Source organism: Delphinus delphis, chromosome 2 (assembly GCF_949987515.2).
Source record: "Delphinus delphis chromosome 2, mDelDel1.2, whole genome shotgun sequence".
Taxonomy (NCBI): domain Eukaryota; kingdom Metazoa; phylum Chordata; class Mammalia; order Artiodactyla; family Delphinidae; genus Delphinus; species Delphinus delphis.
The window spans coordinates 156,821,999-156,845,109 of NC_082684.1; positions in this window are offsets into that span (position 1 = coordinate 156,821,999).

Here is a 23,111-nt window from a genome sequence, read left to right on the forward strand (position 1 = left end):
TCTCTGTTTTCTTTCCAATCCTTAGGGAGGAAAAAATGTTAATGTATTTCTTGTTTCTTCCTGAAAAATTGAAAAATGTAGGATTGTGTTTGTAGACTCAACTTCCTTATGGTGGTCTGTTGCAAGCAACAGAGAGTTCCCTTGCAAACAGTACTAAGGAGTTCATTATTTGTGACTTATGATCCTCACCAATGCCACTTTTACATAGATTACTGAAGAAAATATAATATGTGGTCTACTATTTACAAATAGTTTTATTCTGTCAACCAGGTTTCCGAACAAAAGTCAGAACCAGTCTTCTCCCTTAAATATATAAAAATAACATACACAAAATAATGGAATTGCTTTATTAAAAATGGAAAATATCATGTAAAACTTTGAGGTAGGATTATATGAAGAAAAATGTAGAACAGATTTGCTGTATATAAGTATTACTACTCAAGTATTCTCTAGAATTATAAAGGAACAGTTTTTACTATCTCATGATATAAGATATGATGGTCCAGGCAATACTTATCTAACCTAGTCTTAGAGTTGAAATCTCATCTTGGATAAATTCGTCAATACCGAGTCCTTACAAATAAGATGTTGCAAATAAAAAAATAAACCAAAAATAAAAATCCCCACTAGTTAATTTTTCACTATCACCTGCTAGACCCTCTTTATCTTTTAAAATATCTGTGGTTTAAATGAGTCTGGAATTTTAATTTTTTACAACATATTTTCTGGGTTTAATTAACATTCAGTAAAGTCTTTAATGTTTAAGAGTGGTTTGATTATGGGAAATATGTTATCACCTTCCAAATCCAGGAACATAAAACTGTCTTTAAGTAAAATTTGAATACTTTAAAAATTGCAACCCAAAGTGTGTGTTTTTATGAGCTGTAATTTAAGAGCCTCAGCGGCTTTGTCTTGAACAGATGCGTGAGAACAATCTGAGAGAGTACATCTAACAGTGAGACAGCAAATGATGAAATTTTGTATGTATTTATAGTACTTATATTGTTCACTAGCTCTTTATATAACTACCTTTTCACTTTGGGACTTTTTTCATGGCGTATGTTGTGATCTATCTGTTTGCTTTTCTTTTCTTTGGGGACAATGGGTTATTTAGTATCTCTTTTAAAAATCTGTTTAGGGGTGTGCATTTTAACAGCCTTGTCTAGTTGCATTATTTGCTTGATTTCCTCCCTGTAACATCTCTCCCTTATGCAGCAAACAAAGAAAATAATTTGGGGCTTGGGTATAAGAGAGAGAATCTTGTGCTACAGACGGGTATAGGACAAAGCAGGAGAAGTTAAATGGCTTTTGCCAGAAATTCTTGCTTGTTTTCTTTTCTTTTTGGATTTATCATAAAATTAATAATATTAAGCATTTCTAGTACAAACTATAGTTTACTGAAAGCCTTTACTTTGGAGACACAATTGTTAGTGCTTCATATACATATACATACAGACATTATTGTATTCAGTCCTCACAGTGATGTACAAGGAGATGCTGTTGTTCTGTTTTTCACAGATGAAGAAACTGAGGTGCAGAGAGGATGAGCAGTTTTTTCATAATCACATGGTCAGAATATGAAAGAACTAAGAAAGTAGCCCAATTCTATATGACTGAAAACCCTGTGCAATTAATGACTCTCAGAGCACGTAAGCAGTAGATATAAAAATTGGTCCATATTTTGCAAGGGCTGGAGGTAGAGATGGAAACAATAGTGACAGTAGTAACAGGAGTAATGACAATAATAATAACACTGCACAATTTGCCATTTGGGACCAGCAAAGGGCCATGAGTCCATCTAGGGACTTCACATAAAGTGTATTTATCTTCCTTATGACCCTAAGGAATGGTGTTATTATTCCCATTTTAAGATCACAAAATTAAAGTCAGGAAAGTTAGGAATCTCACTCAAAGTTACATAGCTAGTACATTACAGATGCAGGAGTCCAGCTGAGAACTGGATTCTAAATATATTCCATACTTAATCTTCTGCCCCATTGTAAGCTGCATTTCTTCTTTACTTGTGATTTCATCTAAGAAAATCTTCCTGTTGGGATAGTGCTATGTTTTTTTCCCCCTAATCCGAGTATAATGTGACACGTACTGCACAATGGTTGGAGATATCATTATATTTACAGACCTATTCATCAATTTGTTTCTGTTAAATAAAAAACTTTCTGAAAATAGTGGAGAAGGGCTGGATGCAGGTGTGGAAATCTTCCATGTAAGCCAAAAATCTTTTAACAAATGATAATATTCTCATGGGACAAGGATAAAAAATAGGCCATTACGTCACCAAAATTCTGAGACTTCTCATAATACTAACGGAAAATAGAACCAAAGAAATGTAAAGTTATTACTAAGGGCCCCATATGAAGGCAGGAAGGATTTAATAATATTTAATAATAGTCACATGCAGGCCAAATTATTTGGTAGCAACCTTGGAATACTGGAGCTACCAATGCGCAGGATCTGAATCAAGAAGAAACAGACCATTTTTTCAAAGATTTCTTAGAGATCTGAAGGAAAGAATCTTTGGCTTGTAAAGTTCAATGTTTGGATTAAAATTTATCAGGTTGCATCTGTGAACCTTTCCATTTTGGGTCAAAGAAAAAAGTATGTCTCTGTGTGTGTGTGTGTGCACGCACATACTATATTAGTCTGCTTGGGCTGCCACAACAAAATACCACTGACTAGGTGGCTTAAACAACAGAAATTTATTTCCCACAGTCCTGGAGGCTTGGAAGTCCAAGATCAAGGTGCCATGAGGTATGTTTTGTTCCAAGGCCTTCTCTTGGCTCGCCGTAGGTGGCCGCCCTCTTCCTGTGGGCTCAAATGGCCTCTTCGTAGGAACAGGAACGAAATCTCTCTAGTATCTCATCTTATAGATGCAGTAATCCCATCAAGAGGGTCTCACCCTTATGACCTCATCTAACCCTATTACCTCCCAAAGACCCCATCTCCAAATGCCATCATACTAAGGGTTAGGTCTTGAACACAGGCATTTGGGGGTGGGGGGAGACACAAGCATTCAGTCCATAACACTCTGCCCCTGGCCTCCCAAAATTTGTATGCTTCTCATACACAAAATACATTCATTCTATCCCAACAAACAGCCCCAAAAGTCTTAGCTCATTCTAGTATCCATCTAAAGTCAAAGTCTCATCTAGATATCATCTAAAATCAGATACGGGGGAGACATGAGGTGCAATTCATCCTGAGGTTAAATTTCTCTCCGGCTGTGAACTTGTGAAAGCAAACAAGTTATGTGCTTCCAAAATACAAGGGGCCATCATAGGGTAGACATTCCCATTCCAAAACAGAGAAATAAGAAAGAAGGGAGAGGTGAGGGGTCCCAAGCATGTCCAAAATGCAGGAAGGCAAATTCCACTAGGTCTTAGGGCTGGAGAATAATCCTCTTTGCTTTCCAGGTCCAGTGGGGCAGCAGCATCACCCCCAGGGCTCGGCTCATGTGTTTCTGTGTACACACCTGAAATCAAGATGGCAGCAGCAGACTTGGCCCTCCCCCCGGCCCCGGGCCTGTGAACTCTGTGCTTCTGGTGGGAGTGGTAACCCACATGATTTCTCAATCACCTTTGGGATCCTTCTTCCCTTCTTGAGGGAGAGCTGACATTCACAGCTGAATAGCCCTACAATCCCACCTTGTAAACTCCACAAAGTCTGACTGCCCTCCTTTATCCTGTCCCATCTTCTTCCCCACTTTAGTTCAAACTGGCAGTGTCTCTGCTGGTATAACCCCATCTCTATTCTTGGCTTATTAAATTCATGAGTCACACCATGATCTCTTTATCAAATCATTTTCTTTCTTTTTTTTTTTTTTTTGAGGTACGCGGGCCTCTCACTGTAGTGGCCTCTCCCGTTGCGGAGCACAGGCTCCGGACGCACAGGCTCAGCGGCCATGGCTCACGGGCCTAGCCGCTCCACGGCATGTGAGATCTTCCCGGACTAGGGCACGAACCCGTGTCCCCTGCATCGGCAGGTGGACTCTCAACCACTGCGCCACCAGGGAAGCCCTATCAAATCATTTTCAACCACACCCTTAGTATTCTCTTTAGAACCAGCTTTCTCATTTTTTTTTTTTTTTTTTGCAATATGGAGAAGCTGAAAATTTTGATATCTTCAAGTTCTGGTTCCTTTTTGCTTAACAATTCCTTCTTCAATTCATCTCTCTCCTTTCACATTTTACTGTAAGTGATCAGGAGGAACGAAGCCATACTTGCAATACTTTGCATACAAATCTTAGCTAAATATCTAATTTCATCACTCACAAGTGCTACCTTCCATAAAAGATTAGAACACAGTTTGGTCAAGTTCTTTGCCACCTTATAACAAGGATCATTTTTCCTCCATGTTCCAATAACATGGTTCTCGCTTGCATCTGAGTCCTCGCCCTTAACATCCATATTCCTAGTATGCAACTCAAAATTCTCCCAGCCTCTGTTCATTATTCAATTCCACATGTGTTGGTATTCATTACAGCAGCACGCCACTTCTCAGCACCAAAATCTGTCTTAACTCAGGCTGCTTTAAAGAATACCATAGATTGAGTGGCTTAAACACAGAAATTTATGTCTCACATCTCTGAAGTCTGGAAGTCCAAGCATAGTTGAGGTCTAATGAGAGCTCTCTTCCTGGCTGGTAGAGAGCAACCTTCTCACTCTGATCTATATATACAATCTATATACATGGTGGGAAGAGAGGTGTGAGCAAGCTCTCTGGTTTCTCTTTTCATAGGAGCACTAATCCCATCTTGAGTGTCCCTCCCTTTTGACCTTATCTAAATCTAATCACCTTCCAAAGGCCTTATCTCCAAATACCACCACATCGGAGGTTAGGGCTTCAACAGATGCATTTCGGGGAGACAGCAGCATTCAGTCCATAATATACAAACATACATACATATATATTTACATGCGTTGATAGATTATACATATTCTAGTTACATATTCTGCTAACTATAGATGCAGAAATAGCATTAGTAGAATCAAGTATAAAAATAGAAGTGATGACATCTCCTTTCAGTCTTTACTTATATATAGCACATAAGCTGTTCTTGAAACAGCTGGCAGAAGTGTTACTTTTTCTTCTTAGTGTGAAACTTAGTTAGACTTAGCATGGTGAAATCAGTCATTTGTTCCTAATCAGCATTACAGATAGGCTGACAGCAAAAGCACCCAAAATTGAGGCTCCTGCATCTCTTTACAGGAGACTGAGCAAAACCCCACAGCATTATCTTAAACTTTAAATTTGACATCCACTGGCCACTGTAGAAACAAACCTCTCCATTTTTTTTTTAAGGGTACCATTTTCAGCATGTTTCTGTGGAAGTAAATTATGGATATGTAAAAATGTATATCTCTCTATGTATATCCATTCTAGTAGTATTTACATTAGTAAAACAGTTGAGGTGTCAAATGGTAGGGAATGTTTAAATAAACCACAATGCAGCAACATATCAAATGCTATGGAGTCATTAAAGTGATAATTTTATTTAAACAAATGAGAGACTAGAAATTAAAAAAAGTCAAAAGATGAGATTAGAAAAAATGGTAAAGTGAACCCTAGTACCTAATTTCTCTTCCCACCAAAATCTCTGTGAAATGTCAGGTAATAAATTATGTTTAAGAAAATAAAGTCATAGGCACAGTGGAAAACAAGGAAAGACCTTGGTGGAAGACAATTTCTGAGGAATTCCTAAGAACTAGAAATGGAGTGGTATCAGAATCACAGAGAAGCAAGAGTGAAGAAAATAAAAATCCAAACTCATGCAGGAAGAGGAAGAGCTTAGGAGAAGTTTCAGGGAAGCTCAAAGCTCGAAGTTACCTGGAGCAGAAGCAGGAGGGACCATGTTGAAACTTAAGGGGAATTGTAGTCTGACAATAAGCCATCGATTTATTCAGCCTCCACCCATTTAGACTGAGCAGGGGGCAATGAGTCCACAGAGGACCAGGCACTGGCTGTGACTCAGGTGCAGAGCTAAAGCAGTGCCCAGGTCACTGCAGACTCCAAGGAGGGAGAAGGAGCTGCACGTCCAAGGCAGGCTTTCTATCAGGCTTATCAGATGCAATCTCTTGAAGTCAGAACCAACCTCAGCTAAACTTGGTGAGGTGGATCTCACAGACAAATACAACATGGTAACCAAGAGTCAGAAAACAAATACCATTAAAGAGGGGTAACAAAATGACACCCAAGAAAATCATGCTTTTACTGCAAACTGAATACCCCACAGTAAGTTTACCTGATATCCTTCTGAGATTTGTGTGAAATGTGGAAATTTATACATGTTTACAAAATAAAAATCTCAGTTGAATTGAATTGTTGAAAAGAAACAGTAATAAAACCAATCAATGAACTAGAATATCACATAATTTTCCTAGAATGTAGCCCATTTCCTAGAAACATAAAATATAAGAGAAAAATAAATGATATACAGAATATATCCAGAAATTTCACCAACCATTCAGAAACAAAATATTTTGAAAAACTAAAGGTATATGTAGTTATAACTACATTTATGCGTATAAAAATATAACAGAAAAGCTGGAAATATGACTGAAAAAATAGAATCTATAGAAGATTATGAAACTACTTTAAAAGCAGAAATGAAACTCTGAGGAATAAAAAAATAAAATGTAAAATCTCAGTGGCTGGATTAAATTCCTGATAAACATATATGACAAAAGAATTAGTAAGCTGAAGGATATAACCCAAAAGGAGTATGGCTAAAAAAAAAAAATCTAGGAAAACAAAGAGATGGAAAAGTAAGAAAAAAAGGTTAAAACACAAAAAGTCAGAATTTAAAAAATAATATATAATCAGTGTGCCAAAGAAAATTTAAAAGAGAAGGGGGACAAAGCAATTTCTAAAATATAGTAGCTAAGAATTTGCCTAGAACTGATGAAATTCACCAATCTTGAAATCATAGAATCCAAACAAAATCCAGGCAGGAAGGATTTGCTTTATTGTGATATTTGCTTTATTGAGGTGCTGTGGAACCAAACCCGCAATATCTCCAAGGTCTGCCTATATCTTTCTATTATGAGAGTGAAACAAATTTCGACAAAGACTGAGAGGTATTTACTATCAACAGACCTTCAGCTTCAGTAAAGGGAATCATACAGGAAACACCTTAGGCACAAAGAAAATGATTTCAGGTGGAAAGTCTAAAGTAAAAAAGAATGTTGAACAAAGATGTTGAAAAATGTTTAGAGAATTCAAAAGAAACATTGACTATATCAAACAGTAAATCTTTGAAAGAAAAAAATTTAAAAAGACAGGAGATGACTAAAATACCAGATCACAATATTATGTAAATTACAAGGGGGGGTCGATTGGAGCTACAGCTTTCTAAAGTCCTTGAACTAGGTGAGAGGGGAGTAAAGATACCTATATAATTTAGACTATGCTAAAAATTTGTAGAAAATCATAGCCTCCAACTTCCAGATACATAAAGGAAGGGAAATCAAAGAAGAAAATTGACATAGTCAGTAAGAGAACAAGAAAGAAAAGGTGAGAAGGAAAAGAAAAATAAAGGGACAAGTAAATAGAAAACCATAGAAAAGAAAAAATACTCAGTCAGAACACAAGAAAGGAAGAACGAAAAAGGGGCGGGAAATCAGGACAAGTAGGAACTATTTAATACAATGGTAGAAATAAATCAGAAGTCAAATAAATGCAAATGGACTTAATGCTCTAGGGAAAAGACAAAGAATCTCTGAAAAGATTAAAAAATAGCTAATTGATATTTCCAAATATACATTGCAGGATTTGGCTTGCCAGTAATTACTTGGGATTTTTTTATCTGTGTTCATGAATGATATTACTGGAATGTCATTTTCTTTCTTCATACATACCTTATTTTGCTAAGTTAACTAGCTACATAAAATGAGTTGAAGTCGTGGTCTCCCCCCTTTTTCCCCTACTCTTGGGAATTTACACAATATTGGAATTATCTCTCCCTTCAGTATTTGGTAGAAGATGTCTAAAAAGCCATATGGACCTATACTGTTTTCATTGATTTTTTTGTTTTTTTTTGAAGGGTAAATTATTATCTACGGGTTGACTATCTTTAATCATGAGACATCTCTTCAGGTTTTCTGTGTCTTCAGTATGCTTTGGTAAATTATATTTTCTAGGAAATGGCAATTTTTGTTTATTTTCAAATTTGTCATAAGGATTTTTAAAAAAATTTTCTCTTGCAATATTTAAAACTGCTGTCATCAATACTAGCTATAATTAATCCTCCTTTACATTTCTAATATACTTTATCTGTGTTGTTATTTGATCCTTGGTCTGTCATGCCAAAGATTTACCTACTTTATTAGTCTGTAAAAATTAGCTTTCATGTTGATCCTTTCTATTATATCTTTATTTTCAACGTAATTAACTTTTGCTTGTGTCTTCATAATTTCATCTCCTCCGCTTTTATTGGCTTTACTTTATTCTTTTAATGAGAGGGTAAAGAAAAATAGTAAGGATAAGGAAACATAATCTAGTCCTAGCTTTGCATTCAGAAATTTCACTAGTTGTTTGGAAAGTTATGTAAATCTGGACCTTGGTATTCTCATTGTTTAGGAGATGTTGCCATTCCTTCCTCCTATGTCATCAAGTTCAGACAAGAAAAGACAAAAATTATCTGTATTAATAGTTGCCAGTTTGAAACACTAAGTTTGGAAAGCTGATTAGACTGTATATAAATTTGAAAATCAGTGTAACCTCACTTCTAGAAATGATCAATCTCAAAGTGACTTGACTGTACTTTAATATTCCTTAAAACTGAAAATAAAATGCCCTTTTACTACTAATCTCAAAATTAATCGTTTTATGAAGCATATATTCAAGAATTTGTGTTACTTGTCTCATACTAAGATACTATAGGGTTAACTTCACAAAGGAGTTATATAAAGTTATGTAAAGGGAATAGTTTATTTCCATTCCATAAAAGAAAATTCAATGTTGGGTTGATAAGCAAAGTTCCTGGCATGATGTTTTTCTACATTCCTTGAAAGACATTTTATTAAAACAACATACAAATTAAATTCTTAAATTAACATTGATACCCGTTCCTTAAGGGAAGTATATTTAAAATTAAATTTGTATGTGATTACCTCAAACATAGCCTTATTAACAGCCACCTAGATGTTTGTGGGTTTTCATGCATTAAATTTTTGTTACAGATTATTCACGGTTTGTTAATTGGTGTGATACTTGATGAATATTGATGGTGCATATTGTGGAAATAATTTCCATATGAAAGGGGGTAAAAGAATTTCCTGCTCAAGCAAAACTCTGAAAATAAAAGAATTCTGAAAGGCTGAATTTAGAATATAAGTTGACCCTCTTATTTATTTAACAGTTCAGAATTCTCTATAACCCGGCATCCCAGAAGTATGTATGCCAGATTATAGCTGAATACTTTAATGACATACAAAACAAATGAGGAAATTGATTTATTGGGGCCCTGTTTAAATGTCTAATGTGGAGGTTAAATGTTTGCTTTATTTAAATGAGATGTTCAGGCTTTAGAACAATCTACTAGATTTCACTTATACTTCTAAAATGCCATGTTCTAAGGGTGTTTATATTTCTCATTTTACAGCAGAAATGTAGATTCAGTTAATACATTTGTATAGGGAAGACATTGATCAACTCACAGGATCTTCTTTAGCCAGCATATGTCTGTTATGGTACCTGGTGGTCACCAGCCAGCCACTTAAGGCAGGAAGATTATTCTTGACCACTTCCATCATGAAAGAGGAAGTTGTTTACTCTCACTGGAATAGTCACTTACTCTAGAAATGGATTTGCCTTACCTGCTGGAAATGCTTCTGCCAAAATCACTATCTATGCATTTACAGAATACCTTAATCATTGTCATAATACTCCTTGCTTCTGACAAGGCAACTCTATTTGCTGCCTAACAAATCACTTCAACACTTGGTAGTTTCACAGAAGTAATTATTTTTTAACAAAAGTATCTTTCATGATTGTGTGACTGACTGCTCAGGTGGGTAATTCTTCCATTCCATGTGATGTCAGTTGGTACTCCAGTAATGGTCTCTATAAGGCTGGAATATCTAAGCTGTCACTTAGGTAGTGGATGTTTTGAAGGCTGGCGTCCGCTAGGATGGCTGGGTGTCTCTCTCTTTCCATGGAGTTGCAGAGTCTTGATTCTTTATGTGGCCCTTCCGTATGCTCTCTCCATAAAGTCTAACTTCTTAGATGGCAACTCAGGACTCAAAAAACCACGAAAAAGTAAAAGTAACCAGGTTTTAAGGTTTAGACCCAGAGCTACCTCAGATTGTTCAAAGTATTTATATGCTAGCACAGTTTCAATTCTGCCTCTAAAAGGGAGGAAGGAGAAGAAAAATATGGCATATTTAATCCGTCACAGGGAGGAAGTCACTCAGGGTAGAGCTAAGAGTATTTACCTAGATTCTAAGGAGGAACATTGTGTTTGCAAGCTGGAGTGCAGGAGGTGAGGAAAAGAGTAGCATGAGATGAGGCTGACCCAGAAAAACCCATGGTCTTACAGGATTCATTGAGTCCATGGAACTTTGTTATAAATGATATGGAAGGAGGCTATTCAAGGATTTTAGACAGAGAGGTTAAATGAATAGATTTTCACTTTTAACAGGTCACGCTGGCTAGAATGGAAAATGGTTTGGCAGGGAGCAGGACTGGAGGTAGAAAGACCATTCAGTAAACTTCTGAGATAATATGGGAGAGGAAGGTTGGTGGTTTCTTAGAATAGGTCAGAAAAGTGGAAATGGAGAAAGCCATGCTGCTTCAAAAGATATTTAAGCAATATACTCAACAGGACTTTACTATTGATTAAATGTGAATATACCAGTCTCTGGCTTGAATCACTACGTAGGTGATGATTGGATTACCAAACAGGGAACCTGCAGAAGTAGGTTTGGAGAGGAATGATCATTAGTTCTGTTTTGGCTTTTTTGAGTTTAAGTTCCTGTGAGCTATGTAGATGAAAATGTTAAGCAGTCAGTAAGCTACTTCAGTGTAGAACCCAAAAGAAAGATCTGGGGGTATAGAGTTGGTAAAATCCTGAATCATGATGGTGATTAGATCAATGGTTGTGGGTGAGGCTATTGGGAGAATGTAGCAGAAGAAGAAAAGAGAGTTTACATCCTATGCCAAATGGCCTAGAATTATTAAAAGAGATGCTTTACTGTAGTAGTAATCAACACATCACAACTTAGAACAATGAGCTATCATTTTAAACCAATTATCCTAGTAAAAATATAAATGATAAATAATGGTGAAGATGTTGTAGAACCACAAGCATAGCTGACGGGAGTTTAGAATGATGTGGCCATTCTAGAAAACCATCAGGTGTATGCATACGCTACAGTTTAGCAATCCCTCTCCTAAGTAGGCACCAGAGAAAATCAAAAACATGTACAAACAGGACTACTCTTAGTGGTATAGGGGCCTCATACAAATATTTTTGGCAGAACCCTGGTCTGTATATATAATTTGAGGAGAAAAATATATTTTAAAAATTGAGGAACCCATGTGAGGTATAGTGGTTAATTGATTATTTAGAATAATGGGTAGAGAAGAGGTGTTGAAATATTTGTTTATTGTATTATTAGTGCATGTGAATACTCTTCATGGTGTCCAAGTACCATCTCTTCTTGGTCAGATCCAACAGTAATCTCTTCATGTTCTTTATTGTCCAACATGCTGTTTCTGGCCAATTTCTTATCTCCTACCACAGAGCAAGGGATAACATAGTTGTTACTCACAATTCCATGGCTATTTGGAACTTTAACAAAAAATACCTTCTTGTCTCTGCAGTTATACAATTTTAATTATTTAATGCTGGATACATAATTACTCATGACAGTACATCATTCATTCTGCTCTCCATGAATACTGAATTCCAAAGACTATCTCAAACATTATTATTCTACTTCATTGATAATGACTGCAAATGCAAGTCTTACCCAGATTATGCAGGACAGTATGAATGATAATTTGTTCTCTTTTCATGTTAAATTTCACTTTTGGGATTTTATATCGGTACCATTTTCTCAAGGAATGTTCAGCCTTCATCTGTCACTGCTTAAGACCAGAGAGCATGATGCCATCAAATTAGTTGCAGGCAAGAGAAGATGTAGATAGGAAGGGCTTGTTAGAATTGTGAACCAAGAGTTTAGATTTCCAAAGCTCTTGGAGGAGATGGGTCCAGCCAACCATGGAGGACTGGCTTCCATGCAGAGCCTGTGGAGGAAGTAGAGTGACCCATCTGGATGCCAGAAGTGGGGGAGGGGAGAGCTGGGTATGGCAGAGAAGATAAAGGATGGGCACCATCACCTCTGTCACCTTAGAGAATCTTCAAAAATTAGTGTGTCAACACCATTCTGGCAACCCAGTCTCATGGAACCTGGGCCACAGGATTTGGGTAGACCTATCAACATGAGTAATGGAGCTCCATAGGGCAACTGCTCAACCCCACATGCTCACTGTCCAGGCTCAGGGCACCACCCAAACGGCACTGCCAGCCTGGCCTGTCCCAGGCACCATAGAGGTACTTAGAACCCTTCAAGAAAGGCTCTCCAAAGCACAGCACTGCCTAAAGCCTGGCACCCAGGATAGAAGTCCCTGTGCCTAAGTCTAGGGTCATTATTCTGTGTGAGGATGTTCACTTCAGTCGTGGCCTTAGAGGGTTACAGGTAAAATAAGGAGATTCCATAAATGTGGTATATGCCAACAATGAAATAGAAAGTGGTCCAAATAGTAACAGATGTCCATTCAGTAGCCTGGTGTATCAGACACCTCTGGGGGATTCCTCCCTATTTTGTAGGTCTCAGCAAGAAGAACTCCAGGTCACTGCCATGGCAACCACTTTTGCACTTCAAAGAGATTTGCCCGGATGCAACCTGATGGTTCCTGACCTTGATCCATACAACAGAGCACTGTCCTTCCTTGGGGCTTCTCTGAAGCTGTGGTATGGGGTGCCTGCAGGAATACTCCAAGGTCAACTGAAAAGTATAGAGAAAGTAGTGCCTGTGAGACCCCAGTTGGCCAGTGAAGGACAAAAGCCAGTGGATAAACACATGCTTCCTACTTTGATCCCCTGGGCAGAAAATTGTGAGATGCATTTCATACAATTTCTAAGAAGGTTCTAAGGGATCACGGGCACATCATAGGGTCAGCGGAGGCGACCATATAACAGGTTTATGTATTGGACTTTCTTCATTCACTCTTTACATCCCTGACATCAGCACTCTGGGATCATTCTCAAATAAACCATCTGCACAGAACATTTTCTCTCAGGTTCTCCTTCAGGAGAACCCAGGCTAAGACACATGGACAATTTTTTTTAAAAACACGATGTTGGGCTTCCCGGGTGGCGCAGTGGTTGAGAATCTGCCTGCCAGTGCAGGGGACACGGGTTCGAGCCCTGGTCTGGGAAGATACCACATGCCACCGAGCAACTAGGCCCGTGAGCCACAACTACTGAGCCTGCGCGTCTGGAGCCTGTACTCCGCAACAAGAGAGGCCGTGATAGTGAGAGGCCTGCGCACCGCGATGAAGAGTGGCTCCCGCTTGCCACAACTAGAGAAAGCCCTCGCACAGAAACGAAGACCCAACACAGCCAAAATAAATAAATAAATAAATAAACAAATGTGGGGTTTAAAAAACAAACAAAAAAAATGATGTTGACTGAAAAGAGTAAGAAAAAAAGAGTGAGATACATAGCACTATTCTGCTTCTGTAAACTAAAAGTGCATCCATATATACCCCCCAAAACCCCATATTTTGAAGGAGATTCATATAGATAGATAAACATATATAGATACTTATATATACATGTTTAAAACATTTATATGTTATATATTTATATAACATGTTTTATATGGTTACAGTATATGTTTATATATACATATATATGATACATGTCAAACATTAGAATGATACTTTTAAGGAGGGGAATGAAAGGAATTGGAAAAAAAGGAGAGGGGAGTAAAATCAAACAGAAAACAGACTCACAATGATACCATATTAAGACTTGAAAAATTATTTACTCAACTCAGTGCCCCTGAGATCCAATTTTTTGTGGAAACAGAAAAAAGCAGAAAGATAGAAAAAGATGGACACGTCTCAAACAAAGGAAAATATTTTATGCCAAGAAATATTCTTTAGCTTCTTAATGATTGTGAGGAAGAAAATACACTGAATGAAAATGGAAGTGACGTAAGCCTTTTTGGATGCCATTTCTAGACACTCTTCTCAGTCATCCTTCTCCCTTTACAGAAGTACCGATTCTCATGCTGAAGTATCTTGCTATTCTTTGGTTTACACCCTGGCCTTAGCACAAAATTGTTAAAAATGTAGAATGGGTATATTGCTGCCCGCCAAAATCCAAACCATCCACTTCATCTCATTTTATTTATTTCATCTGCTTATGTATTGTTTGCACTTGACTTGCTGAAAATATTGCTTACTGAGGTTAGGGGATAGGACAAGGAAAAGAGACTTTCTGCCCTAAAATTAGCCATGCCACTTTGCTTCCTCACACGTAAGCATTCTGAATTCTCACCCAGCCTCTCTGGGTATTTCAAGAATGACTATAATTATTTTGCCAGCATTTTTCAAATTTGCATTTGTTCTGCTTTTTTCTTAATGTGTGAAATGTTATCAAAAAAAAGAAATCTTTATGACAAATGTGGCCTCTGTTTCCTGCTGCACTGGTGAGATGCCAGTTTCCAGGTGCTCTTTGGTTGAATTTCCTTGCTGAGAAGGGCATGTCTGGTGGTTGATTTGGCACAGATTCTATTTCCAAGAAAATAAAAGAAACTCTGATCGAGAAAGATAATAGGACGTCCTGTTCCCACATCTACTCAGTGAGAGACAACATAGAGGGAATATGTGTAATTTACAACAGCTGGATTGTCCTCTTGTAATTTATCCTTGCCCCAACAAATTAAAGCCTTTTTCTAAGGGAGGAGGGGGCTTCCCTCAGTCACAAGTGTGAACAGCATGAGCAGGTGAGCTGAGAGATGGAAAATCCAAACCTCGGCATGACTGTTTCCCAAGACAACCTGCCCCAGGGCATAGGGCTGCTGTCAAGCCTGCAGATGCTTGCTTAGGGTGATCCCTGGCTCCAGTCACTCATGTTTCTTGTCCCTAAAAATTTCATCTCATAGCTAAAAATGTGTAAGTTTTGAAAAATTCCCTCAGCCCATTTAAAATTAGAGTTTCCCTGCTAAAAGGGAGGTGACATACAATTTTGATAAGCTCACTTGAAGTATCTCAGGCTTGCCTCATAATTTCCCCTCACCACCACCCCGGGAGCACTAGACAATTTACAGAGACAACTAGGAATGACAGAAAGAACAATAGTTTGTAGGAGAAGGTGCTGCCATAAATCTCATCTTTGCTGCTTATGAACTGTATGAATATAGAAAAAAATTTTAAATCCTATGAGACTCACCACGGCTATAAAAGTGAAGGTCATAATATCTATGACCCTTAACATATAGCAGATTACCAGGCACATAGTAGGTACTTGACTGTTATTTCTTTCTTCTTTCCTACTGTTCTCCCCGCCCTAATACCTAGGAGTTGAAGCCTTCATTCCTATTGACTGAAAGCTTATCTAAAATATTCATATTCAGTTCTTTATCTCTTCTCTCCCTCTTAATCTTTTTAAATAAATTCTTTACTCATTCCTTTTATGGGTGGGGAGGGCATGGTATATTTCAATACTAAAAGAGAATGAGTACTCAAGGTTAAGAATTTTTTTAATAGCCTATGTCTTTTAAAAATCATAGATACTATGCAGAGGGTAGTGTAATAATTACAAAAGTTATTTTACAATACACAAGTTGAAGAATGTAATATTCCTTTTCTTTTTCTTTTTGTTTTGTTTTCCCCTCTACCAAATTTAATCTGCTTCGAGACTCCACTCTCCCAGCTAAGAAAAAAATGCAATCTCTGTCATTATCAAGTTGCCTGCATTCCTTCCTTTTTATGAAACAAGAATTCTGGGCTTCTATGGACGGGGCAGAGCCAGGTTCTGCATCTACAGTGTTCCCCATCCCCACTGTTACTACACAAGGCACCTGCTCCAATTGTCTGCCAGACTCCGGCTCTGAGTAAGACCCACCCCTCAGGCTGTACTGCAGAAACTCACAGCTCTTGGAGCCTCTGTGCTTCATCCATGTCTAAGTCTTGCCATCTCCTGGGGGCGCTCATAGTCCCTGCTGTGCCAGGACTGACATAATCGTGCCATGCAGGGGATGCTCTCCAAATTCTCTCTTCCTAAGGTTGGCCCACATCTGCATCTTACAATTTAGACTTTCCCCCCAAAACAGAAGTCTGGATGGAGACTGCCTTTTGAGTAACTCCCAGTCTGTTTTGGGCCAACCAGCAACAAGTTGGTATTAATTCTTTGAAGGCAAAGTTCGCATCACTCAAAAAACAAAACATAGCTACATTTTGGGGGTGGCAGAGAGAAATTACCTCCCATCTCCAGCCTTTCCTACTGACCTTTTAAGCAAGGAGATAATGCAAAAATTAGTCTCCCAATGTTAGCTGACCCTTTCCTGAGCACGTCTTTAGGGTGTTGCTTTACTGGCAGAAAAATAGACCTTAATACATTATCTCTAATCATCTTATCAAACTCCCTGGTAGTATTTTTTTCTCAATATTTTAAAGTTGAGGAAATTGAAGTTCAGAGACTTTTAGTGATTTACCAGAGTTCAAAAAGCTGGTATATGATGGAGAAAACATTTAAACATAGGATTGCCTAATATTAAAAATTGTAGTCTTTCTACTGCATCATGCTATATTCCAATCAGGGAATCATGACATCCATCATCCTTTTAATGTAACATTTAATGAACACGTATCAGTAGCAGAAAGTTATTACCTCAGGTGAGAGCCTTTTACATTACTTTTGAATGAAACTCAGTCAGAAGCTTGGAAATATACCCTCACTAGTTTTAGCAGACTTCACTTGAAAGCAATGTGACCATATATATTAGAGGGAAGTGTAATCAAAAGAAAAAAAAATGAAATAACAAATAATTAATTTGTTCTAAAATAGTTTTTCAACATCTCCTAAGGAGTCGTTAGATTATTCATGAATAGAGAATCTATCAGACCAGATCACACGTGTATGCCATTGCCTTTTTTTTTAACACCTTTATTGGAGTATAATTGCTTTACAATGGTATGTTAGTTTCTGCTGTATAGCAAAGTGAATCAGCTATATGTATACATATATCCAAGTATTCCCTCCCTGTTGAGTCTCCCTCCCACCCTCCCTATCCCACCCCTCTAGTGGGACACAAAAGCACCGAGCTGATCTCCCTGTGCTATGCAGCTGCTTCCCACTAGCTATCTGTTTTACATTTGGTAGTGTATATATGTCCATGCCACTCTCTCACTTTGTCCCAGCTTACCCTTCCCCCACCGTGTCCTCATGTCCGTTCTCTATGTCTGCGACTTCATTTCGATCCTGCCCCTATGTTCTTCAGAACCATTTTTTTTTTCTTTTTTTAGATTCCATGTATATGTGTTAGTATACGGTATTTGTTTTTCTCTTTCGGACTTACTTCACTCTGTATGATAGTCTCTAGGTCCATCCACCTCACTACAAATAACTCCATTTCTTTTTATGGCTGAGTAATATTGCATTGTATATATGTGCCACATCTTCTTTATGCATTCATCTGTTGATGGAAACATAGGTTGCTGCCATGTCCTCGCTATTGTGAATAGAGCTTCAGTGGACATTGTGGTGCATGACGCTCTTTGAATTATGGTTTTCACAGGGTATATGCCCAGTAGTGGGATTGCTGGATCCTATGGTAGTTCTATTTTTAGTTTTTTAAGGAACCTCCATACTGTTCTCCATAGTGGCTGTATCAATTTACATTCCCACCAACAGACCAAGAGGGTTCCCTTTTCTCAACACCCTCTACAGCATTTATTGTTTGTAGACTTTTTGGTGATGGCCATTCTAACCTGTGTGAGGTGATACCTCATTGTAGTTTTGACTTGCATTTCTCTAATGATGAGTGATGTTGAACGTCCTTTCATGTGCTTGTTGGGAATCTGTATATCTTCTTTGGAGAAATGTCTATTTAGGTCTTTGGCCCATTTTTGGATTGGGTTGTTTGCTTTCTGATATTGAGCTGCATGAGCTGCTTGTATATTTTGGAGATTAATCCTTTGTCAGTTGCTTCATTGCAAATATTTTCCCCCATTCTGAAGGTTGTCTTTTCATCTTGTTTATGGTTTCCTTTGCTGTGCAAAAGCTTTTAAGTTTCATTAGGTACCATTTGTTTATTTTTGTTTTTATTTCCATTTCTCTAGCAGGTGGGTTAAAAAGGATCTTGCTGTGATTTATGTCATAGAGTGTTCTGCCTATGTTTTCCTCTAAGAGTTTTATAATGTCTGGTCTTTCATTTAGGTCTTTAATCCATTTTGAGTTTATTTTTGTGTATGGCATTAGGGAGTGTCCTACTTTCATTCTTTTACATGTAGCTGTCCAGTTTTCCCAGCACCACTATTGAAGAGGCTGTCTTTTCTCCATTGTATATTCTTGCCTCCTTTAAAAAGATAAGGTGACCATATATGTGTGGGTTATTCTCTGGGCTTTCTATCATGTTCCAATGGCCTATATTTCTGTTTCTGTGCCAGTGCCATACTGTCTTGATTACTGTAGCTTTGTAGTATAGTCTGAAGTCAGGGAGCCTGATTCCTCCAGCTCCGTTTTTCTTTCTCAAGATTGCTTTGGCTATTCGGTGTCTTTTGTGTTTCCATACAAACAGTGCAATTTTTTGTTCTATTTCTGTGGAAAATGCCATTGGTTGTTTGATGGGGATTGCAGTGAATCTGTAGATTGCTTTGGGTAGTATAGTCATTTTCATGATGTTGATTATTCCAATCCAAGAACATGGTATATCTCTCCATCTGTTTGTATCATCTTTAATTTGGATCATCTTTAATTTCTTTCATCAGTGTCTTACACTTTTCTGCATACAGGTCTTTTGTCTCCTTAGGTAGGTTTATTCCTAGGTATTATTATTTTTGTTGCAGTGGTAAATGGGAGTGTTTGCTTAATTTCTCTTTCAAATTGTGCACCATTAGTGTATAGGAATGCAATAGAATTCTGTGCATTCATTTTGTCTCCTGCTACTTTACCAAATTCATTGATTAGCTCTAGTAGTTTTCTGGTAGAGTCTTTAGGATTCTCTATGTATAGTATCATGTCATCTGCAAACAGTGACAGTTTTACTTCTTCTTTTCCAATTTGGATTCCTTTTACTTCTTTTTCTTCTCTGATTACTGTGGCTAAAACTTCCAAAACTATGTTGAATAATAGCGGTGAGAGTGGGAAACCTTGTCTTGTTCCTGATCTTAGAGGAAATGGTTTCAGTTTTTCATCATCGAGAACAATGTTGGCTGTGGGTTTGTCATATATGGTCTTTATTATGTTGAGGTAAATTCCCTCTATGCCCACTTTCTGGAGGGTTTTTATCATAAATTGATGTTGAATTTTGTTGAAAGCTTTTTCTGTTTCTGTTGAGATGATCATATGGTTTTTATTCTTCAATTTGTTAGTATGGTTTATCACATTGTTTGATTTGCATACATTGAAGAATCCTTGCATTGCTGGGATAAACCCCACTTGATCATGTTGTATGATCCTTTCAGTGTGCTGCTGGATTCTGTTTGCTAGTATTTTGTTGAGGATTTTTGCATCTATGTTCATCAGTGATATTGGCCTGTAGTTTTCTTTCTTTGTGACATCTTTGTCTTCTTTTGGTATCAGGGTGATGGTGGCCTCATAGAATGAGTTTGGGAGTGTTCCTCCCTCTGCTATATTTTGGAAGAGTTTGAGAAGAATAGGTGTTAGCTCTCCTCTAAATGTTTGATAGAATTCGCCTGTGAAGCCATCTGGTTGACTTTTTGTTCGTTGAAAGATTTTTAATCACAGTTTCAATTTCAGTGCTTGTGCTTGGTCTGTTTATATTTTCTTTTTCTTCCTGGTTCAGTCTCAGATGGTTGTGCTTTTCTAAGAATTTGTCCATTTCTTCCAGGTTGTCCAGTTTATTGGCATATAGTTGCTTGTAGTAATCTCTCATGATCCTTCGTATTTCTGCAATGTCTTTTTACTTCTCCTTTTTCATTTCTAATTCTGTTGGTTAGAATCTTCTCTCTTTCTTTCTTGATGAGTCTGGCTAGTCGTTTATCCATTTTGTTTATCTTCTCAAACAACCAGCTTTAAGTTTTATTGGTCTTGGCTATCATTTCCTTCATTTCTTTTTCATTTATTTCTGATGTGATCTTTATGATTTCTTTCCTTCTGCTAACTTTGGGGTTTTTTTGTTCTTCTTTCTCTAATTGCTTTAGGTGTAAGGTTAGGTTGTTTATTTGAGATTTTTCTTGTTTCTTTTGGTAGAATTGTATTGCCATAAGCTTCCCTCTTAGAACTGCTTTTACTGCATCCCATAGGTTTTGGATCATCGTGTTTTCATTGTCATTTTTTTCTAGGTAGTTTTTGATTTCCTCTTGGATTTCTTCAGTGATCTCTTGGTTATTTAGTAGTGTATTGTTTAGCCTCCATGTGTTTGTATTTTTTGCAGTTCTTTTCCTGTAATTGATATCTAATCTCTTAGCATTGTGGTCAGAAAAGACACTTGATATGATTTCAGTTTTCTTAAATTTACCAAGGCTTGATTTGTGACCCAAGATATGGTCTATCCTGGAGAATGTTCCATGAGCACTTGAGAAGAAAGTGTATTCTGTTGTTTTTGGATGGAATGTCCTATAAATATCATTTAAGTCCATCTTGTTTAATGTGTCATTTAAAGCTTGTGTTTCCTTAGTTACTTTCAATTTGGATGATCCATCCATTGTTGAAAGTGGGGTGTTATAGTCCCCTACTATTATTGTGTTATTGTTGATTTCCCCTTCTATGGCTGTTAGCATTTGTCTTATGTATTGAGGTACTCCTGTGATGGGTACATAAATATTTACAATTGTTATATCTTCCTCTTGGATTGATCCCTTGATCATTATGTAGTGTCCTTCTTTGTCTTTTGTAATAGTCTTTATTTTAAAGTCTATTTTGTCTGATATGAGAATTGCTACTCCAGCTTTGTTTTGATTTCCATTTTCATGGAATATCTTTTTTCATCCCCTCACTTTCAGTCTGTATGTGTCCCTAGGTCTGAAGTGGGTCTCTTGAAGACAGCATATATACGGGTCTTGTTTTTCTATCCATTCAGACAGTCTTTGTCTTTTGATTGGAGCATTTAATCCATTTACATTTAAGGTAATTATTGATATGTATGTTCCTATTACCATTTTCTTAATTGTTTTAGGTTTGTTATTTTAGGTCTTTTCCTTCTTTTGTGTTTCCTTGATACAGAAGTTCCTTTAGGATTTGCTGTAATGCTGGTTTGGTGGTGCTGAATTCTCTTAGCTTTTGCTTGTCTGTAAAGGTTTTAATTTCTCCGTCGAATCTTAAAAATATCCTTGCTGGGTAGAGTAATCTTGGTTGTAGTGTTTTCCTTTTCATCACTTTAAATATGTCCTGCCACACCCTTCTGGCTTGCAGAGTTTCTGCTGAGAAATCAGCTGTTAACCTTATGGGGATTCCCTTGTATGTTATTTGTTGCTTTTCCCTTGCTGCTTTTAATATTTTTTCTTTGTATTTAATTGTTGATTGATTGATGTGTCTTGGTGTGTTTCTCTTTGGCTTTATCCTGTATGGTACTCTCTGTGCTTCCTAGACTTGATTGACTATTTTCTTTCCCATATTATGGAAGTTTCCAACTATAACCTCTTCAAATATTTTTCAGTCCCTTTATTTTTCTCTTGTCCTTCTGGGACCCCTATAATTCGAATGTTGTTGCATTTAATGTTGTCCCTGAGCTCTCTGAGACTGCCGTCAATTCTTTTCATTCTTTTCTCTTTATTTTGCTCTATGGTAGTTATTTTCACTATTTTATCTTCCAGGTCACTTATCTGTTCTTCTGCCTCAGTTATTATGCTATTGATTCCTTCTAGGGAATTTTTAATTTTATTAATGTGTTGTTCATCATTGTTTGCTCTTCAGTCTTCTAGGTCCTTGTTAAATGTTTCTTGTATTTTCTCTATTCTATTTCCAAGATTTTGGATCATCTTTACTATCATTACTCTGGATTCTTTTTCAGGTAGACTGCCTATTTCCTCTTCATCTGTTTGGTCTGGTGGGTTTTTACCTTGCTCCTTTATCTGGTATGTATTTCTCTGTCTTCTCATTTTGCTTAATGTTCTGCATTTGGGGTCTCCTTTTCGCAGGCTGCAGGTTTGTAATTCCCATTGTTTTTGGTGTCTGCCCGCAGTGGGTAAGGTTGGTTAAGTGGGTTGTGTAGGATTCCTGGTGGATGGGACTGGTGCCTGTGTTTTGGCGAATGAGGCTGGCTCTTACCTTTCTGGTGGGCAGGACCACATCCGGTGGTTTGTTTTGTGGTGTCTGTGAACTTATGATTTTAGGCAGCCTCTCTGCTAATGGGGTGGGTTTGTGTTCCTGTCTTGCCAGTTGTTTGGCATGGGGTGTCCATCACTGTAGCTTGCTGGTCGTTGAATGGAGCCCCATCTTAGTGTTGAGATGGAGATCTCTGGGAGAGCTTTCGCCATTTGATATTATGTGGGGCCAGGAGATCTCTGGTGGACCAATGTACAGAACTCAGCTCTCCCACCTAAGAGGCTCAGGCCTGACACCCGGCTGGAGCACCAAGACCCTGTTGGCCACACAGCTCAGAAGAAAAGGGAGGAAAAAAAAGAAAGAAAGAAAAAATAATAAAGTTATTAAAATAAAAAAAATTTATTAACAATAAAAAAATTTTAAAAAGGAAGAAAGAAGAGAGCAACCAAACCAATAAACAAAATTTCCAATGATAACAAGTGTTAAAAAGTATACTAAAAAAAAAAAAAATAGAACCCTAGGACAAATGGTAAAATCAAAGCTATACTGACAACATCATACAAAGAAGCATACACATACACACTCACAAAAAGAGAAAAATGAAAAAATATGTATATATATTAAAAAAAGA